Source organism: Cricetulus griseus, chromosome 5 (genome assembly GCF_003668045.3).
Source record: "Cricetulus griseus strain 17A/GY chromosome 5, alternate assembly CriGri-PICRH-1.0, whole genome shotgun sequence".
In the NCBI taxonomy this organism is placed as follows: Eukaryota; Metazoa; Chordata; class Mammalia; order Rodentia; family Cricetidae; genus Cricetulus; species Cricetulus griseus.
The window spans coordinates 30796652-30815314 of NC_048598.1; the positions used below are offsets into that span (position 1 = coordinate 30796652).

Genomic DNA, 18663 nt, shown 5'->3' on the forward strand with positions numbered 1-18663 from the left:
CTTGTTAACCTCTTGTGAGGTATGTTTAATAGCCTTATAGGTTAAGAGGGGTCATCACAGAGAATGACAGCAAAGATGAAAAAGCATTCCAGGGGAGAAAGCTTTGGGTTTCACTCTGTCTGTATTTCTTCCTTTTGCTCTCCTCCTGATGCTTGTTAGAAGAATTAACTTGGTGTTTCATTCCCTAACAAATCCTTTGAAAACACGTGCACATAGAAAGTAAGATCCTATTTAAATGGATGTGCTAGAGTGAAGACACTAAGGAGCTGTTCATTGCAGGAAATCAGTCCTACTCTGCATGTGAATGTAATTGTGCTAGTATAAGGAGTTTGCCAGGAACAGGCACTTAGACAAGAGGTAGGAAGGAAATAGATAATGTCCCCACAAGTGAAATGCAGCCATCTACAGAATGTGGCCAAACACAGACATCTTCCTCTGACATCAGCCAAGGCCCATTGGGGCAGAGAAGATAAAGTAGTGAGAGAGGGAAAGAGGGGACTGAGGAAGAAGAAAGGAAGATCAAAAGAGAGGAAGACATAGGAGCTCAATATGTCCAACCAAGAGACCACTTGGCAATCAACCTGATCTGAAGATCCCACCAATCCTGAGGGTTGCTTTCTGATTGCTTCAATAAATTCCTACTTTCACTTACTATGAGTCTTCATTTGTCCAGTTGTCCTACGTGTCAAATTCTTTGTTTGCTACTGGAAAGAACCCAAACCTCTAGACAGCCAACCCTGCACTTGGGCCCTCATTACACCTGAGAAGGCTGATCTGGGATTTTAACACACTCTCAAATGTTATAACTGGCTGAGAATCAGGAGGCAGGAATCAGGAACAACTGTTTATTCTCCCATGTCCAGACACTTCTTGCCAGCCAAGGGAAATCCCCAACCACATTAGCATGGGTGAGTCCCCAGGCAGCCCTCTTTTCTATATTATTTTCCATATGTATAATTCTTATAATTATAATAATTATATCATATTACTATTTCTATATTATGAGTCAGGAAATATAGATAAGAGGCCTGAAAGACAAGGCAACCCTCTCTCATACAGGTAAACAGGAGATTTCCACCCCCATAATATGGGGAACCAGAGAAGGAGTTTAAACGGCTAAGCCAAGAGATGGGGACTATGAGATTCTAAGGAGGACTTGATGTGGCCAAATTTCAAGGACTAGTCATGGCCTAGGTCAATGCACAGACCTCTTCTCTCATGTCTAACATACTCTCTGTCCCTGAACAGAATGGAAACATATCTTCACCCATGTCTGGAATGGAACTCTGAGTCGGGTCAGAGAAGTGACCATCTATGTTCACCAGCCTTTCTCTTTTATTGAGCTTAAAGATATTAAAAGGGAGCTAGGCAGTTTCATTGTAAACCCTGACCAATAAGTACAGTTCTTGCCAGAATATTGTGTTTATTCTGCATCAAGCCTTGACCTCCATAGCAAAACAGAGGGTAAATGAACAGGAAGTCAAACTAGCAATGACAATTCCCTAACAGACTTACAAGTCCCTCACTCTTTCTGCTCCAATGTGACAATAAGCCATGTCCCTCTCAAATTAAAGACTTGTTTGGGACAATAGAGAATAGAGAACGACGTGAGAATGCTATTTCACATGCTACATTTTAAAGGACCAAAATAAAGTCCCCCAATTAGGCTCAACAAGCTACTGTAATTCAGAGGAACTATGAGCCTGCCATCAGTTTTAGAGACTGAGGGGGGCAACATGAAAACATACTAAGTAACTCCAAAATCCATGGAGAAGAAAGCACTTCTAAAGGACAATTTTATCACCCAATTGTCATCAGACATTTGTAGAACATTACAGAGCTGCTTCATGAGCCAGGCAAGAATTTAGACCACTTGGCCAGTCTATTAGTCAAGACATGAAAAAGGAAAAGAAAAAAATAATAATAATAAGACACCATGAAATCCTGGCTCTAATGGAGGTGATTACAGGAGGAGACATCCCAACAGGTCCTTCCAGGGCATGCTTCCCCTGTGGACAAAAGTGTCATATTGTAAAACCCCCTGGAAGCTCAGGCCTCCAGTATCTTTTCCCAGGACTGCGGCCACCCCAATCACCATGAGGAGGTGGAAATTTGATGCAAACAGCAAGAGGCTTTAATGAAAGGTGGAAGTTTGTACAAACAGGCTTTCTCAGCATGCAGGCTAGAGAGCAGCCCTGTCCCCCAGGCACAGGCATTTTTAAAGGGAAAAACCACAAGCTTAGAGAGGGGCATGACCAGAGTCATGGGTTCCTAGGAGGCCCTTTGTCTTGAGGAGAGGGCTAGGAATCAGATGGCCTCCTGACCCACCAGTTGTAAAACCTGCGGACCTCAGGATATGCTTATCTTGCCTGAGTAAATGGTAGCTATCTCTTTGTTTCATAGGGACCCTTAATTGTTAATTATTGACACATTGGCCGGTGGGGCAATCTGTTTCCTTCATGAGCCCCTCGGGGAGGGTGGCCATCTGGGAATTCTTGGTACCCAGTTATCTTATGGCCTTATAAGGGAGTAATTGCTGGAGGCTGGTAAATTCCAGGCACTAAGTCATAGTAGTAGCCTTGGTCAGTTTCTGGGCTATATTTCTTTGCTAATTTTTAAGTCTTTCAATATCAAGAAGAAAAGCCCCCAAATTTAAAGAGAAAGCCATGCCTTAGTCCTCATTTGGCTCCTACCCTAATTACAAAGGCAACCATTGGAAGGTAAGATGCCCCATGGATCCAAGAGGTCCCAGACTATCTCCTCCTGCAGAATATTGATGGGTCCTGGGGCCATCCCTAAAGGCTCCCATGATACCAGCCCAACTATAGAGCTCCAGATAACCTTGCAGGTGACAATGTACCCTCCATTCTTGATTCTCCATGCTACCCTTCTCTCCAGGTCCTAGATCAAATCACACAGCTGTCTTTGGAGTCTTACCAATCCAGCTACTAAGATATTTTACTGAACCTCTTGTGTGCTCATGGGGGACCATCTCTTCTATCTCCCTTTCCTTACAGTACCAGAGATGTTAGCCTTTCTATTAAAAAGAATTATCCTTAGGGTTTTTTTTTTAATCTCTTCTTTTTATTTCCCAGGTTGTCAAGAAATCCAATATTATCTTTTGGATAATTTTTTCTCCATTTCAATCACATACTAGATTCTCACATATACTAAGTTTCATCTGTCTGTCCCATCTGCATACTCCATTTGGAACCATCCTTAGTGTGTGTGGCTTTATAATAATACAAATTAACATTCCACTGTATACAGCTTTCCTACCTGTTGCTTCTATTTCAGTCTTCTTGACTTTATTTCTTATCTCTCCCATCATAAAATTTTATGCAACCCAAGAAAACAGCTAACTCAGAACATAAAAGGAAAGTTTAAATCACTTTGTCAGTGTACTTGGAATTATATTAAACAAAAACTGATTCAGAGAAAATTTGCTTAAAATAAACCTGTTTAAAACTAATTTTCCAAAGCAGGAGCATGGTATATCCCCCAGCCTAAGAAGAAAAACATTTTTTAAAGCTAATAGTCTTCATATAGGTCCAGCTAAATTCAAGGAAATAATTTTTATTTCCATAAAACTTGTACTTCTGTCAGCATCATATACCATTGAGTATGCGCCCCAACCAATCTAAGCAGGTAAAAAAAATGTATGTCTCTGTGACTTTCAGGTACACTTCTTTGACTTTGGGTGATGAACATTTCCCAGGCTATTTGCCAGATACTTGCATTCCTGTCACGGACTGATGTTTGTGGGGCTGTAGTTGGGGCCAGCTGAACAGCCCCAGGTCCATTCCTGAGTGGGGGAGTTCAGATGAGGGAAGGCTAGCTATAGACATTAAAGGAAAGACAGAGACATAGGATAGTGTCAAGGGGGCAGTTTCAGTCCATACTGAATGTGCCTCTGTTTATTCATACATCATCTTAAGTAACCAACCCAAGGTGGGGACAAGGGCAGAAACTTCTATTATCATGTATGAAGGGCAGATACCAATTACTTCCCTTAATCCTAAAGACACTCGGTAGCTGCACGCACTACTTGGCCATCAGCTGCTTCATAGCTGCATGTATCACCTACCCTTCAGGATGAGTGCAAACTCACCCGGGCCCAATCTTATTTAGCTAGGAGCCATTCACCAATGAGGCCAGAACATCCTACAGTCCTTAAGCTAATTTCTTTTTTTTATTTTATTTTATTAGTTCTGGTTAGGGAACAAGCTTATTTCAAGTCCCTTCTCCCTCTCCCTTCCCTCACCCCCAGCCCTCCTCCCCCACCCCCAGTCTACCCCCCACCCCATCCACCCACCACTCCCCAGGCAGGGTAGGGCCCTCAACTGGGGCTCTGCAAAGTCCACCAAGTCTTCCTATGCTGGTCCTGGGCCCTTCCCCATGTGTCCAGGGCCAGAGTGCATCCCTTCACGTGGGATGGGCTCTCAAAGTCCCTTAAGCTAATTTCTTAAGGACAATAGGAGTGATTTTGAGCTCTCTGAACTTGTGGCAAGATGGAATGGACTTCCAAATACAAGTCCCAACACATTCCTTTATTTGTGAATGTGCCTTTTGCATATTTTCTGTGTTCAGAGTAACATATCACAGCTGGAGATGAGTGGCTAAGAGTGCTTGCGCTCAGTGTTAAGGGCCAGAGTTTGGATTCCAGAATGCCCATAGCAACCTGGCTATTCCACAAACACACATCACTTCAGCTCCAAGGAATCAGATGCCCTTTTCTGGCTTCGGTCTGCACACTCACATGCGTGCATGCATTCGTGAACACCCACGGGCGCACAAAACCTCACATAGACTTGCACATATAAATACAATAAATACTGGAAAAAGAATCATATGGGTTCGGTATAGCAGCACACACTTTAAATCCCGGAACTTGGGAGCAGAGACGGGTGGCTGGATCTCTGTGAGTCTGAGGACAGCCTGGTGTATATAGCAAGATCCATGTCTTCTAGAGCTTCAGAGTGAGAACCTGTCCAAAACAAAAAGAGTAACATTTTACTATAGGCACATTTTGCTTCAGATAGTATTTGTATCTTAATTTTATTTTTGCTTTCTGATATGCAGATTTTAATTTTTCCCATACTTTCAAATCTATTCATTATGGTTTCTTTAATGATCTTTATACTTAGGAAGGCGACCAGTTCAAAACCCTATAATATTTTAATATGCTTCCTTCCTTTTAATTTGTGTTCTTCTATTTGTTTTATATCACACATTTAATTTTAGTGTCCTAATACCTGTGGGGTTTATATCAGTTTATTGTCTAAAGAGTTGGGTTTGTTTCAAATGTTAAAGTTTGTCGGATCTGTCTCTGTGTTGAACCCTGGCTGCCCATTTGGAGTTGTTTCTATGCCAAGACCATTTGGTTTGCTAAGCAGCTTCTTGGCACATACTGTTCAGTAGAGTAGCAGAATGTTCTCATTCTGAAAGAACTAAGTAATTACAGCTGAAGACCTCTTACCAGTTGCTATAGTTTAGATCTGGAATGCCCTTTAAAGGCCCATGTGATAAGGCTTATTCTCCAGCTCGGTACTATTGGGACAAGTGGCATCTTTAAGAGGTAAGGTCTAATGAGAAATTTTAGGTCCATGAAAACATGCTCTCAAAGGATGCTGCCCTCTTCCTGTCTCTCTTTCATGCCCATATATGCAAATGATTTGTTTATTCCACACATATCTGCCATGATATGCTGCCTCACCATGTCCCCAAAGCTACACAGGGATGGTTATGGACTGAAGTCTCCAAGACTAAAAGTATTCTTTGTATAAGTCAGCACACTAGTGCATCAGACAAAAAGCATCTTAGTCTAAGGGATAATAAATACCTCAGTCTGCTAATGTTGTTTATGAGTCTGCAAAAGTCTAAGGAGAGTTAAGCATGCTGTTTTACCCAGAACCATTGGAAAAGTGTGTTGTTACAATCCATATAGATGGATCAATTCCCCAAAAGTACAAAGTCACAGGCTTCACATTTTTACCAGAAAGTTGCTCAACTGAGAGAAATATGAAACTCTGATAATTCCAATGTGTTTGGCAGACCTGATGCAAGATTTCTAGCTCTATGTTAACCACACGGCAAATATAAGGAACTGGAGAAATGGCTCCCAGAATTGCTTCTGGTATAAAGCACACTGATGTCCTTGCTCCATCACCGATGGTTTGATTTTAATTAAATCATTTTATGAGTTTTCATTCCCTTTCTTACACAGTGGGTAATTTTATAGGACAGTTGTAAGAAGTAAGAGAGGAAATTGATGTGAATATACTGTGGAAGCTATGAAGCACCATTCAAATACTAGTAACAATTAATTTGGTGGTGGTAGTGTGTGTGTGTGTATGTATGTATGTATGTATGTATGTGTGTGTGTGTATGTAACATATTCTACTGTGTGTATGTGTGTGTAACATAATATTCTACTCTCTCTCTCTCTCTCTCTCTCTGTGTGTGTGTGTGTGTGTGTGTGTGTATGTGTGTATGATATTCTACTTTCCTTGCTAAGAAAGAGACTTGATACCAGCTGTCCTTGCCTAGATAGATACTATCAGGACACACACATATTCTCTCTCTCTCTCTCTCTCTCTCTCTCTCTCTCTCTCTCTCTCTTTCTCTCTCTTTATCTCAGATCCATTAAAAAGGAGACAAACTGAGCATTGACTCTAGGAAAGGAGAGGAATGACATTTTTTGAGCCACCATATATCATATGCTAAAGGTTATGACACACCATAGAGATGAGTGAGGAAGGCCTTGTCACTCTTTATCATAATCTTCTGCTTATACTATGATCATGAAGTCTGTGATAAACCAGCCTTCAGCAGAGAGCAGAGTTGGAAGTGTTAACTGCATTTCTACCCTTGAGCAGAGTTAAGCCAGGGGGTGGGGAAGGATATTGCATGTAATTGAGTGGAGTCAATGGGAGCCTTGCACAATGATTCAAAGGTTTCACTGACTCAAAGATCTGTTTGTGCAATCTATCAGATGTTCCCATTCTTTAGATGACAAAAATGCATTCAGTCTCTTTTTGTTCTCCTAGGATGCCTTTTCATCTCTTCATTTTTGTCAGGCTTTATCCTTCCAACCTTTAAATCCAAACAACTCCACATATCATCTTGTAAGCTTATGCATAATAATTGTACATATTTCCAGTGTGATAACTCAGTAGACATGTATACTGTGCAATGATCAAATTGGGGTCATTAGCATTTTAATACTTTTAAATATCTAGCATTTGTGTTAAGAACTTTCAACCCCTTCTAATTCCAGATAGGGCATCCTAAGAAACAGGAAACTATCAATGCACTTAAGCAAGTCCTGAAAATCTAGAAATTAGGGCCACCAAGATAGCTTAGCAGGTAAAGATGCTTTGACAAAACTAATGTCCTTAGTTCAACCCCCAGGCCCCACATGGTGAAAGAGGATCACTGACTCTTGCAAGTTATTCTCTGACCTCTATAGGCACACTCTGGCATGCACACACACACATACCCACTCAGGTAGAACCTCATGGCTGTCGTGGGTTAAAGCTGAGATAAGCCGGGCCACGGCACACACACACACACACACACACACACACACACACACACACACACACACACACAAATAAGCATAAAAATACATAAAAATAGAATATATCATGGGACGGCAAAAAGAGGTCTCAAGGAAGATAGGAAATAGAGCAGTGGATTATGGGAGGGGGGACAATGGAGAACAAGGTCAGTGACACAAGCATAAAGATCCCATGAAAAACCCAAGACTTGTATGCTAACCTAAAAAAAAAAAAAGATTTTTTAAAGTTGAAGGGACCAGCTCCCCTTTCGGCAGTCATAATGGCTGAACACGTGCTTGTCTGACCTTGTCCTAGACACTAGAAAGTCAGATGCCTGCCTCGTGTCAAGGAACCAATCAGAAGTTAGCTGGTGGCGCTATGCTTTACGACCCTGGGTGTACTTTACGGACAAGCACACAGCAATGATGCAGCCACCCTGGGAGGGCCAATGGGCCCATAACAACCAGTTGACCAATCAACACAGGGCAAGCCCTCCAAGGCTGGAGGCACACCAATAGTGAGTCTGTGCGTACCCCTAGACACTCCCCTTACGCTGCCCTACAAGATCTCTTGGGAGGCCCTAGGTCTTGTCTTTGCTAGCCATCCACCATGGTGGGTGGATGAAAGACCCGAGCTAACATGTGGTTAGCTCGTTAAATTACAATAAAGCCTCGTGCAGTTTGCATCAAGCTCTCAAATCTGCCTGGTGATTGGGGTAACCGCGGTCGTGGCCTGGGACCCCAGATACCTGAGTTTTCTGGGGGTCTAACAAAGTAAAATTTTAAAAAGTAGAAGACAAGATGTTCACCTGTAAAATGAACATTTGTATATATTTCAGATTAAAACTATGTGTAAAATAAACTACTTGGAAGCATTTTAAATTAAAATCACAACTCAATATGATTAAAATGAAAATTTTAAAACTTCAATAATTAACAAAACACACTTCATCCTAATTTAGTACAAAATGTCAATAGCAAAAGCTAAGGATGCTTCATCATCCCTACACTGGTTGCTATAGTTTGGATCTTAAGTTATTCTCCAAATGCTCTCTTGTTAAAGACTTGAGGCCCAATTTGGTACTCTCTGGAGGTGATGGAACCTTTCAGAGTGGAGCTGAGTTGGGGCTGTTTGGGTTATTGGGAGCATGCTGTCAAAGAGAATTGCAGGAACCTGCTTCTCTTGTCTCTTTGTGTCTTGCTTCCCAACCATGAAGTGAGCTGTTTTGTTCTACCACAAGCTTTTTGGCATTGCCATCTGCCATTTCTAAGGGGTCTGAAACTACTGGGCCTGCCTGATCATGGAGTCAAACCTCCAAAACTGTGAACCAAAATATGCCCTTCCTTTCTACAAGTTTATTGTGTCGGGTATTTGTTACTGTAATGGAAAGCTGGTACCCACACCCAGAGTTGCAAAGAAGCTAATTTCCCCTCCTAATTTAGTTGCTCAAAGACTTGAAGCTAAAATTTGGTTGTTGATTCTAGCTTTAGTACAAAATTCTCAACAGGTGCCTAAGACCAAAGCTAACATAATATTTCATGTTGTCTCTACCCAGTTCATGATAAAGTCAAAAGTCAAAACACAATGTACAGATGGCATTGAGAATGGATGATCAGAATGTAGCTCTTAAAAAGATTACTCTGGGTGTGTGCTGGAAGCAGACACACCTAGGCGGTGGCATATCGTCACCAGTTTATTAGGGTATCAGACTTGTAAATTTTCCTGATGCCATGTTTAGGAGCACCATGTTGTTAGACAGATAGTCCAGAGTGTGCATACTGATACCAAGGAAACTTGCAAGTGTTGCAAGTTAGGCCTTTCCCAACACCATGACCATTAGGCTTTTACCAGCACACTACTACATGGACAATTTCTACAGTATCTGGAGCAAGGGGGACAATGGCTTGATCTAGGGTGACAACTATGAGGTTAAGATGATTTATTAAGATGAATGGATTTACAAAGATATTTGAAAATGGTGCTGGTAGGTTCTGTTGACTGCATATAAAGTCCAGTATTTAGGTAGATGGGAGAGATAAGGCTGTCTCCCAAGTTTTGATGAGAAAGTCAAATGTTTTGAGGTAGTATTTTGACTTTGAGACAGAGACAGTGGGGTGATCTTAAAATTCCACACTCTGGGGCTGGAGAGATGGCTCAGAGCTTAAGAGCACTGACTGCTCTTCCAGAGGTCCTGAGTTCAGTTCCCAGAAACCACATGGTGGCTCACAACCGTCCATTATGAGATCTGGTGCCCTCTTCTGGTGTGCAGATATACACGAAAGCAGAATGTAGTATACATAATAAATAAAATCTTAAAAAAAAAAAAAAAAAAAAAAAAAAACACTCCACAGCTTTCGGTCTCTGCTCAGTCCACCACCACGACCCACCCCACCCCCCCTGCCCTCAGCTCACCTGGACCACCATCCCCTCCACCTTAGCCACCTTTCAGTTCTCTGTTAGAAAACTCCTTGAGCCCCAGGGCCTTCCCACACAAAGTTCTCTATGCCTAGAAAGGTCTTCTCACAGATCTCTGCATGGCTGGCTTTTCTCCCTCAGGCCCATGCTATTGGAGGCCTCAAGCTACCCAAAGTAAGTCTCCCACCTACTTATCTTCCACCACAACTGATCTTCATTCATCCTAGCACTTATCACAACTTACAATCGTTCTGCTTACTGTGTGGTCTATCTCCTTCACCAGACTGAGGCTTTAAAAAAAAAATAATGATAATCTCTGATTATCTAGTATCTAACATAATTCTCTGAAAAAAATAAATAGGCAGAAGAAGCAGCTAACACAGGTCAATACTCCATGGCCTCTGCAGAACAGATCTCTAACGGCCGATCATAAAAATCTGGGGAAAACAAGCAAGACTCTACAAGTGGTTCCTTTTCATAACAGGGTGGTGACACAGCAGAGGCAGGTCCAGGCTTGGTCTCTAGTCACACTGATTGGGATCCCTCCTGACCCCAGATCTGACCCAGCTAAAGAATGGGGAAGTCCATTGTCCAAGTGACAAGGGCGTCAACACCTTGAAGTCATATATGTATTACACTTCTATAGCAGTTACAGATCACAAAAGATGGTTTACATTCTCTGTGAATCCTTAAATTGATCCAATAAAGAGAAGAGATTACTCACTATTGTTTGGGTGGATATGCGGAAGCTGAAAGAGAGTTTTTTTCTAGTTCATGGGATGAACAGGTAAAAAACTGAATTAGAGTCTAAGCCACCTGCCTCCAAGTTCACAGTTCTGTGCACTGTGTGGTTCCATTTAGTATGCAAACGTGACAAGGCCTCAGGTTCTTTTCTCAGTGCTGTGAAAAAATAAAGCCCATTATTGAGAGACCCTTAGCAAACAAAAAGGGGTTTCAAAGGAAATATTAAACATAATCCTTGACCTGACACAAACAAGTTCACTTCCAAAACAATTTGAGCCTGCCCCAGACCATCAAATGTGTAACTTATAATCCATGAAATTAGCCCTCCTCCTGGGTAAGGAACACAGTATGTCCATTCTTGACTCCATCATGCTTGAAGATAATACTGTTCTTCAGGACTGCATGAGACAACACTGTCCAACTGCAAATTCTTCAAACAGAATGCAACTGTCTCTACTTGTTCTGCAGCAGGGATGGTATACAAAACAGCCCAAAGATTTTATCTTTCCCAAATTCCTCCTATGAAGTAGTCTGAGGTGTACCTAATGTCTCATCTGCGTCCTCCTCCATGGTTGCCTCCTCCTTTGATCAACAGTTGCTGGATCCCATTCCTCACCCAAGGCTGAAATACAAAAACTCTAGCTTAGAAAGAGAACTACAAAAGTCAATATTGTTTGTTGATGCAGAGTATAACCACCTGACCACTTAAATGCCCAGCCTAGTTTCTTAAGTTTCTCTCATTAGTATCAACAAATATTAGAAGAGCACAACAGATCGTGTTGAACAAACAAAAGAGACCGTGTGATAGGCAGCTATGAGAACTACAAAGCCAGCTCCTCCAGTGCTCAAGGGTCTGTTCTAGCTTAACAATAAGCACAGGGATTTGCATTTTCACAGACTGGCCTTACTGGGGAAGTTCCAAGCTATTTTCTGTTGGATGACACAACCCCATGTAGCTAGACTTCTCAGGCACAGTGTGGGAATGATAACTGGACAGAGATAATCACTAAGGTTGTTTCAGCAGAAAGTGGGGCTTTTACTTTATGCTGGAAGAGGATAAAAGCAGGCTTTGAAAGAGCAGACTGTGAAAACTCTCAATGCTATGGAATTAATCTGCGTAAAAAACCTAGCATTGCTTGTTATCCCTATACCTCCAGCTGTCCCATACTGCAATATGTCACCTTACCACTGACATACCCAGTCTAGTAGGTTTTGTTAGCGGCAAAAGTGAAGTGCAGATATATACCCCATCTTTGCCACAGAGACTACTCAAAACCCAAACCTTCCTGATTTGGGTCATCTAAACTTAACAGACAAATACTTGGATATAGGGAGGAAGGAAGGAAGAAAGGAAGAAAGGAAGGAAGGAAGGAAGGAAGGGAGGGAGGGAGGAAGGAAGGAAGGAAGGAAGGAAGGAAGGAAGGAAGGAAGGAAGGAAGGAAGGAAGGGGAAAGCAAGTTTTAAAAGGAGAGGAAAGGCAAAAGAAAGAGCATTTAGCTAAAAATTTGGTGAAACCTCACACCAGTGTTTCATACACTTGGGCAAACTGGTTATTAGATGGATAGGCAGGTGAACTGGTAAATAAAGTATATGAATAATTTAGCTTTGTAAAAGTTTTAATACCATTGGGTGTTGGTGGTGCACACCTTTAATCCCATCACTCTGGAGGCAGAGGCAGGTGGATCTCTGTGAGTTCAAAGCCAGCCTGGTCTACAGAGTGAGTGCCAGGATAGGCTCCAAAGCTACACAGAGAAACCCTGTCTCGAAAAACCAAAATAATAATAATAATAATAATAATAATAATAATAATAATAATAATAATTCAGAAACTCTGCTGAAATATTAAGTAAATCTATCTGTATGTAAGAAGTCAATACCGTTGACATTCCCTCTTAGACCTTTAAATAGAAGTGTGTACTTCCCATTGTTTATCATCCACTAAACATGTTTGTCTGTGAAACAGACCCTGACCCTACAAAGTCATCTTTCTGCAAGGATACTGTTGAAAAGGATGGGCCTGTTACACAGCAGGGCAAAATCCACAAGTGTTCATGAGGCCTGCACTTTTGGTTTGGTTTTCAGAACCCAGGGTTTTTCTCTCAACTAAGATGAGATGCAAATGAAGACTGGGTGATTATTGATGAGAACCGATTACACACTTAGACAGGTACACAAAGGTAGAACCCAACAAGAAAAAAAAATGAAATCTGAGCTTTCAGTCCACCAGTTAAAGTTTTTACAAAAATAAAGATTCTTTTAATTGTAAAATAACTCTACCTGTCCAGAGGACTGTTGGGATGGAGTACTGCTGACAGATAACAACTGTAAATACACAACTCTAATTGTTCATCCCTCTGCAAAATAAGAAAATTTATGTTCACAGTGCTTGAGTTCAGTAGTCAAGAACTAGGGCAAACCCACACTCCCTCTCAGAGTAATAGCTTGCTCCCAGGCATTTGCTAAAAGTGACTCAGCATGCAGAACACTGAGAGAAATCTCAGAGATAAAGAGCCTGCCTGTGCATAATGCCTTGCTTCTTCTGCCCAAGACTTTCAAGCCACTCAAGTACCAGTGATGCAGCCAGAAAGCTACAAGTGTTTAGCCTGCTATTGGCAATGCAAGGACACAATGTTGACAAGTCCTACGTTGGATGGCAGTCACCATGGATTATATATGTTTCATTAAAATGGATTCTTCTGTTTAGGAGTCTCACTTAACATTAGCTGTCTAAATTAAGTACAGGACAAACTTAAGTATATTCTCAAACAAAAACCATTGTGTTTAAGAATCTGGGGTGTGCTGTTTGGTGAGGTTGTCTTGGCCCACACTCCCCTGCAGGACAGGGAGGTAACTTAACTCCTTGAGGAAGACAAACCCGGGAATCTGAACTCAGCACCAGAGCAACACTTGTTGGAGCTTGAGCCTCATGGTGTAGAGAGTGCAAACAGGAAGGCTTGGGGATTGCTTTGGAGGAAAGTATGCACCCTCATCTTTTTGTGAGATACCTGCTCCAGGCTCCTCAGAGAAAGACAAGCTCCCTCCACTGTCAGGGAAAACTCAGGGGTTCAAGGTTGTCAGGTTCAGTCCAACTTTGTGTCCCATTTTAAGTTTGAGGTTCCTCCTTCCAGATTCAAAGGCTTAGCTTTCATATGAGAAAACCGGCCACGCTGCAATTTCCAATGATGCTGTAATCTGGCAGTTAGACAATTAAACTTTGATTTTTAGTAGTATCAAATCTGTGGGAGGGAAAAAAATCATGTTAGGACTCTGTTAAGGCTACCCCTGGAAGCTCTCTCATGATTAGGCCAAGGATTCAAGGACCTTAGCTTTTCATTTTGTTTGTGAACATTCTTTTCTGCCCAGAAATGTCCATCTCACACCACAATACTTATCATGACCATTGCTGCCTTCAGGGTCAAGTGCAGCAACTGTTTGGGCTCCCAAGCACGGGCCTCAGTTGTCATTTCCTCACAATCAGACATTTGTGATCATTTGATTCTGATGCCATTGAACGCCATGGATTACTAGTCTTATGTTTTCTATCAGCAATGGGTTCAGTCCTAACCAAGAAAAGTGTCCATATTAGAGAGTGTTTCTCACAAGACTATTCCTATATGAATTTTGTCAGTCAGGATCCAGGCAAGAGACAGAAACCACACAGTCACTGAAATAACAAAATTGCAACTACAAGGAACTGTTAACCTTGTGGCTCTAGGCTTTGGAAGCCTAAGGTTTATTGCTCCAAGACTAAGGCTTTTGGCAGTAGGCCTTGAGACTAGAAGCTTACTGCCCAGAGACTTACAGCTCTCGGTACTCGAGTCAGAGACTTAACTGTCTGGGCTTTAATTGCAAGTGATCTTGTACCCAAAAGTTAGCATTCTAACTCCAAGCTTTCGATGTTGGGGCCCTCAGCACTTAATCTTCTGTGACTCTCTCGAACTTTCCCAGCAACTGGGGGAGGGGTGCGGGGTCTACCATCCCTTCACTTGGCTCTTTGCCTTTTGTCTTCTGCCTTCTCGGCTCTTCTCAGACTTTTTCCCTTTCAGTACTTATACAGCCACTCACAGTCTCAGTTCCCAGCTATCCACTGGAACTCTCAGTGGCTTCCTAGCATCTGAGGAAGCCAAGAACATACAGAGAGCCTATAGACTCTGACATCACTCTCCAGCCACCTTGTAAGTGACAATACCAAGTGCCTGCTAAGTGTCTGAATGCCCCAGGGTTCTGTCTGCTCTAAGTACAACCACCTGCCATAAAGGTGGCAAGCCAGCAATAAAGAGCTATTCTGAAGGCTTTGTTGAATCCTTCTGTTACAAGAGAGACAGCATATAGGAGGGAAGCCTCCAAGACTGATCTGGCTTATTGGCCAGAAAAGGGACATGATATACTTGTATCCAGCTTCCAGCTCTATCAAATCCAAGCTTTTAATATACAGTTTCCAGTCTGCCAATCGCAGCCTTTTTACTGAGTTCCCAGGGAAGTGTTTTCTTCCACTGGCCTGAATAAGAATAGTGGAAAGATGGGCGGGGCTATTCAGAACAACTGCAATAAGACCATGGTCAAAGAGAATCTCTAGCAATTGTCAGGTGTTGTCAGAGCAGCTGTGACTGGAGCAAGTCCCCTCAAGCAGATGTGGTGGCTTCTGATGGCACTATTTTTCATGGCTGGTGCAGATTTTTCTCAGGGCATCCATGAGGGGTTCTAAGCAGCCATAGTGACCATCTGGATGGTTGTCAAATAAAAAGGTCTTCCTGCTTGACAGGCTACAACCTTAAGGTGGCTGGGCACAGGGAAACGATTGGACAACTGTCAACCAAAAAATCAAATGACTCATTCCTGACAGAATATTCAAAAACTTCTACCAATAAAGACCTCCCATGCCATTTATTTAACAGTGTTTAACTCCCAGTCAAATAACACTTGGGGAAAGCTGAGTCTTCCTATCTGTCTCACCAAGGGCAGCTGTGGGCTGATCTGCTCCCTGTCTTGTGAAAGGGAAAAACAGAACAGGAAAAAGATAAGGCCCTTCCCTCTGCAGTCTTGAAAATCCCTTTCAGCACACCCTGTGCTCCAGTGGACAGACCCTAACAGACAGCCATCTTGGGGGGGGGGGCTCGATAGGATTCGCACGCTTCCAATCCCACAATTAGGACAGTGAAAGGCAAGTGTGCAGCTAAAGGGAATGACTACAGAGTGTACCTCAGAGAGGAGGCCAAGGGCAAGACAAAGATCAAGTGTTCTGAGACAGGCTTTGTAACAAGAGTCATTCATAAAAAGGAGCCACCTCTGAGACAGAACACATCAAGTAAGTTTGTGGCAGGGGCCAGCCGGGATTAAGAATTACATATTGGGCATATGTCATATGAGCAGATGTATATATAAGTTTGGAGCTTTTTCTCAAGATAAAAATTGTCATTTTCAACATATAGATAGATGTTTTAAAGCCACAGGACTAGATATAGTCACACCTACAGAAAAACTATACATACTTTTAAGACTATGCTCTGAGGAGAGCCAACATTGGAAGAAAGGAAAGAGAAAGAGCTACCAGTAAGAAAGGAGGGGAAGCAGGTGAGTTTGACATTGCGGAAGCCAGAAAGAATCATCATCATGATCATCATGAAATCAGCTCCATCCACTATGTAGAAAGTAAAGAAAAAGCATCCAATGCATTTAACAAGATATGTTTCAAGGTATGAAAGAGAAAGAGAGAAGAACACAAAAGTGAAAGCAGGAAGAAATGTTAAGACCAGAAAGAACTTTTTAAAAGATTTTTTTTTAAGTATTGAAAATTGAATTGTTCACAAGTAGTTGTTAAGCCCTCAAAATGCAAAACCCTTCTTCTATGCATTCATTCCCTTCTGCCCTTCTCATTCTACCCAGGGCCAGCCCACACAGCCACACACCGACCTCCAGCCACACCCATTCTGGCTCCCTTTGTACATCATGTAACAGAGGACAAACACATGGCCCCTTCTTCAAGCCTGTGAGATGCAACCACATCACTGTGTGGAGTTTTGGAGGCTCCAGTCTACTTGCTGTTCAACAGTTTACTGCATGGCTAACCACAATTTGTTTCCTTTGTAACATGAATGGATGATGTGAATGGTTATTTTGTTCCTATGACATTGCTCTTAGGAATATTCTAGTATAATCTTTTGGTAAACATACATGCACTTTAAACCAACATTTTTTGAGTTGGTTTTTTTGTTGTTGTTGTTATTGTTGCTCATTAGCATACAGAGTGCTGGGTTTGCTGAGCAGTGGTAGCGCACACCTTTAGACCCAGAACTCGGGAGGCAGAGGTTGGCGGATCTCTGTGAGTCTGAGGTCAGCCTGGTCTACAAAGCTAGCTCCAGGGCACTTAGGGCTACACACAAAGAAACCTGGTCTCAAAAAAAAAACAAAAACCAAAGAACAAAACAAAACAAAAAGCCAAAACAACAACAAAACCAAAGTGCTGGGTTTCATTATTCTTTGCTCTTGTTGATCCTCTCCATCCTCCTGTCCCGATCCAGATGGCCCCTTTCTTCTTCCAAATAGGCCCCTTCTGCTTCATATGCATAGACTCAGGGGAGGGGAGAGAGAGAGAGAGAGAGAGACAGAGAGACAGAGAGACAGAGAGACAGAGAGACAGAGAAGCAGTGAGAATAGGATAGACTATGTGAATCAGAAAATAGCCCACTGGAAAGCCCTGCACTTGCTTCTTAACCCTGGGAGATAATTCTAAGGACCACAGTGATCTCTCCAACCATTAGCATGCTTGAAAGCATTTTCCCCAATACCTGGAACCTCCTGTCCTTCATAGCAAATGCTTCCTTCCCCCAGCCTGTCCACACTCTGGCCTCCCCCTGGATGGCCTCTCTCACAACACTTTCTTTCCTCCTTTCCCACTGCCCTCCTCACTAGTCCTTGAGAAAAATGGTCTCGAACTTCCTCCTGGGACTCCCTTGCTCCTTAGCTGTAAGTCAAGGTCAAACTCACCTACAAGGGAAAACACGGTGTTCTTCCAACTTTATTCACATACTAAGTACATGGGAACATGCTTTGCTTTTACAAAGAAAAAAAATTCTATTATCAGGTTTTTGCCTTGACTAAAATAACCTTCATCCTTCATGTTCACAATATGACAAACAGAAAGAAGAAAAATAATAAAGAAAAAAAGCAGGGCACGAAAAGAAAAGAAAGTTACTTTCTAGACAATTTCCTAGTGGGCCATGGCCTGTTGTTGCTAGATTTTCTGACTTTTCAGAAGACAGAAATTCCAGTGTTTGGGGGGTAGGGGGGGTGTTGTTAAAAATGCTAAACTCTATCTTAAAACAATTTCAACTTTTGCCAAGACTAAAGCAGTTTGCTGGCTCATCACTGGTATGCTACTTGTGGCACTGTAAATTGGAGTAGGTGTTTCTCTTATTGTATTTGCTTAATTTACAACTGGTGACTATATAATTATGCCTTAGATAGCGATCAATCATTTGTTTCTGCACCCACTCACTGTATTGTGGTGTATCTGACTTTTAGCCCATCTTTGCAACACGTTGCTCATGGTGCCTTAAACTGAATCCATTCTCCGTATTATGGTGTATTTGGGTCTCAGCTCACCTTTGCCACACACTGCTCGTAGTGCCCTAAAGTCAAGCTACTTCTCTTCCTCTACTACAAAAATAAAAAGGTCAGATATGTGCTTTCAAAACAGAAGGATGGATCAAGGTAGAAATGAAACTATCTTAACTTTGAAGTTTTTGCCAGTAATCTCTCTATAAGTCTGTGTACAATGAAGTAGATTAGTATAATCAGTATGCATGTTGACACAAAGACAGAGCACATCACTGTGATGAAAACACAGGTCCCAGTGAGTCACCATGCCTGGCACTGTCACAGAGTTCCTTCGATTCTGCTAAGTCTGTTCTGGAGGTTTCCTCATGCTGAATCCCAACATTGG

At 42.1% G+C, this 18663-nt stretch overlaps 1 long non-coding RNA gene across 1 annotated transcript; it reads right to left on the reverse strand.

Moving 5' to 3' along the window:
• Positions 1-4408: 4408 nt before the first annotated feature.
• Positions 4409-13953, reverse strand: LOC103159773. Its single transcript, XR_004770391.1, has 4 exons — positions 13727-13953; positions 11264-11343; positions 10702-10877; positions 4409-4987 (listed from the first exon to the last, which is right to left on the reverse strand). It is a non-coding gene; the product is annotated as an uncharacterized LOC103159773 (long non-coding RNA).
• Between the last annotated feature and the right edge of the window lie 4710 nt (positions 13954-18663).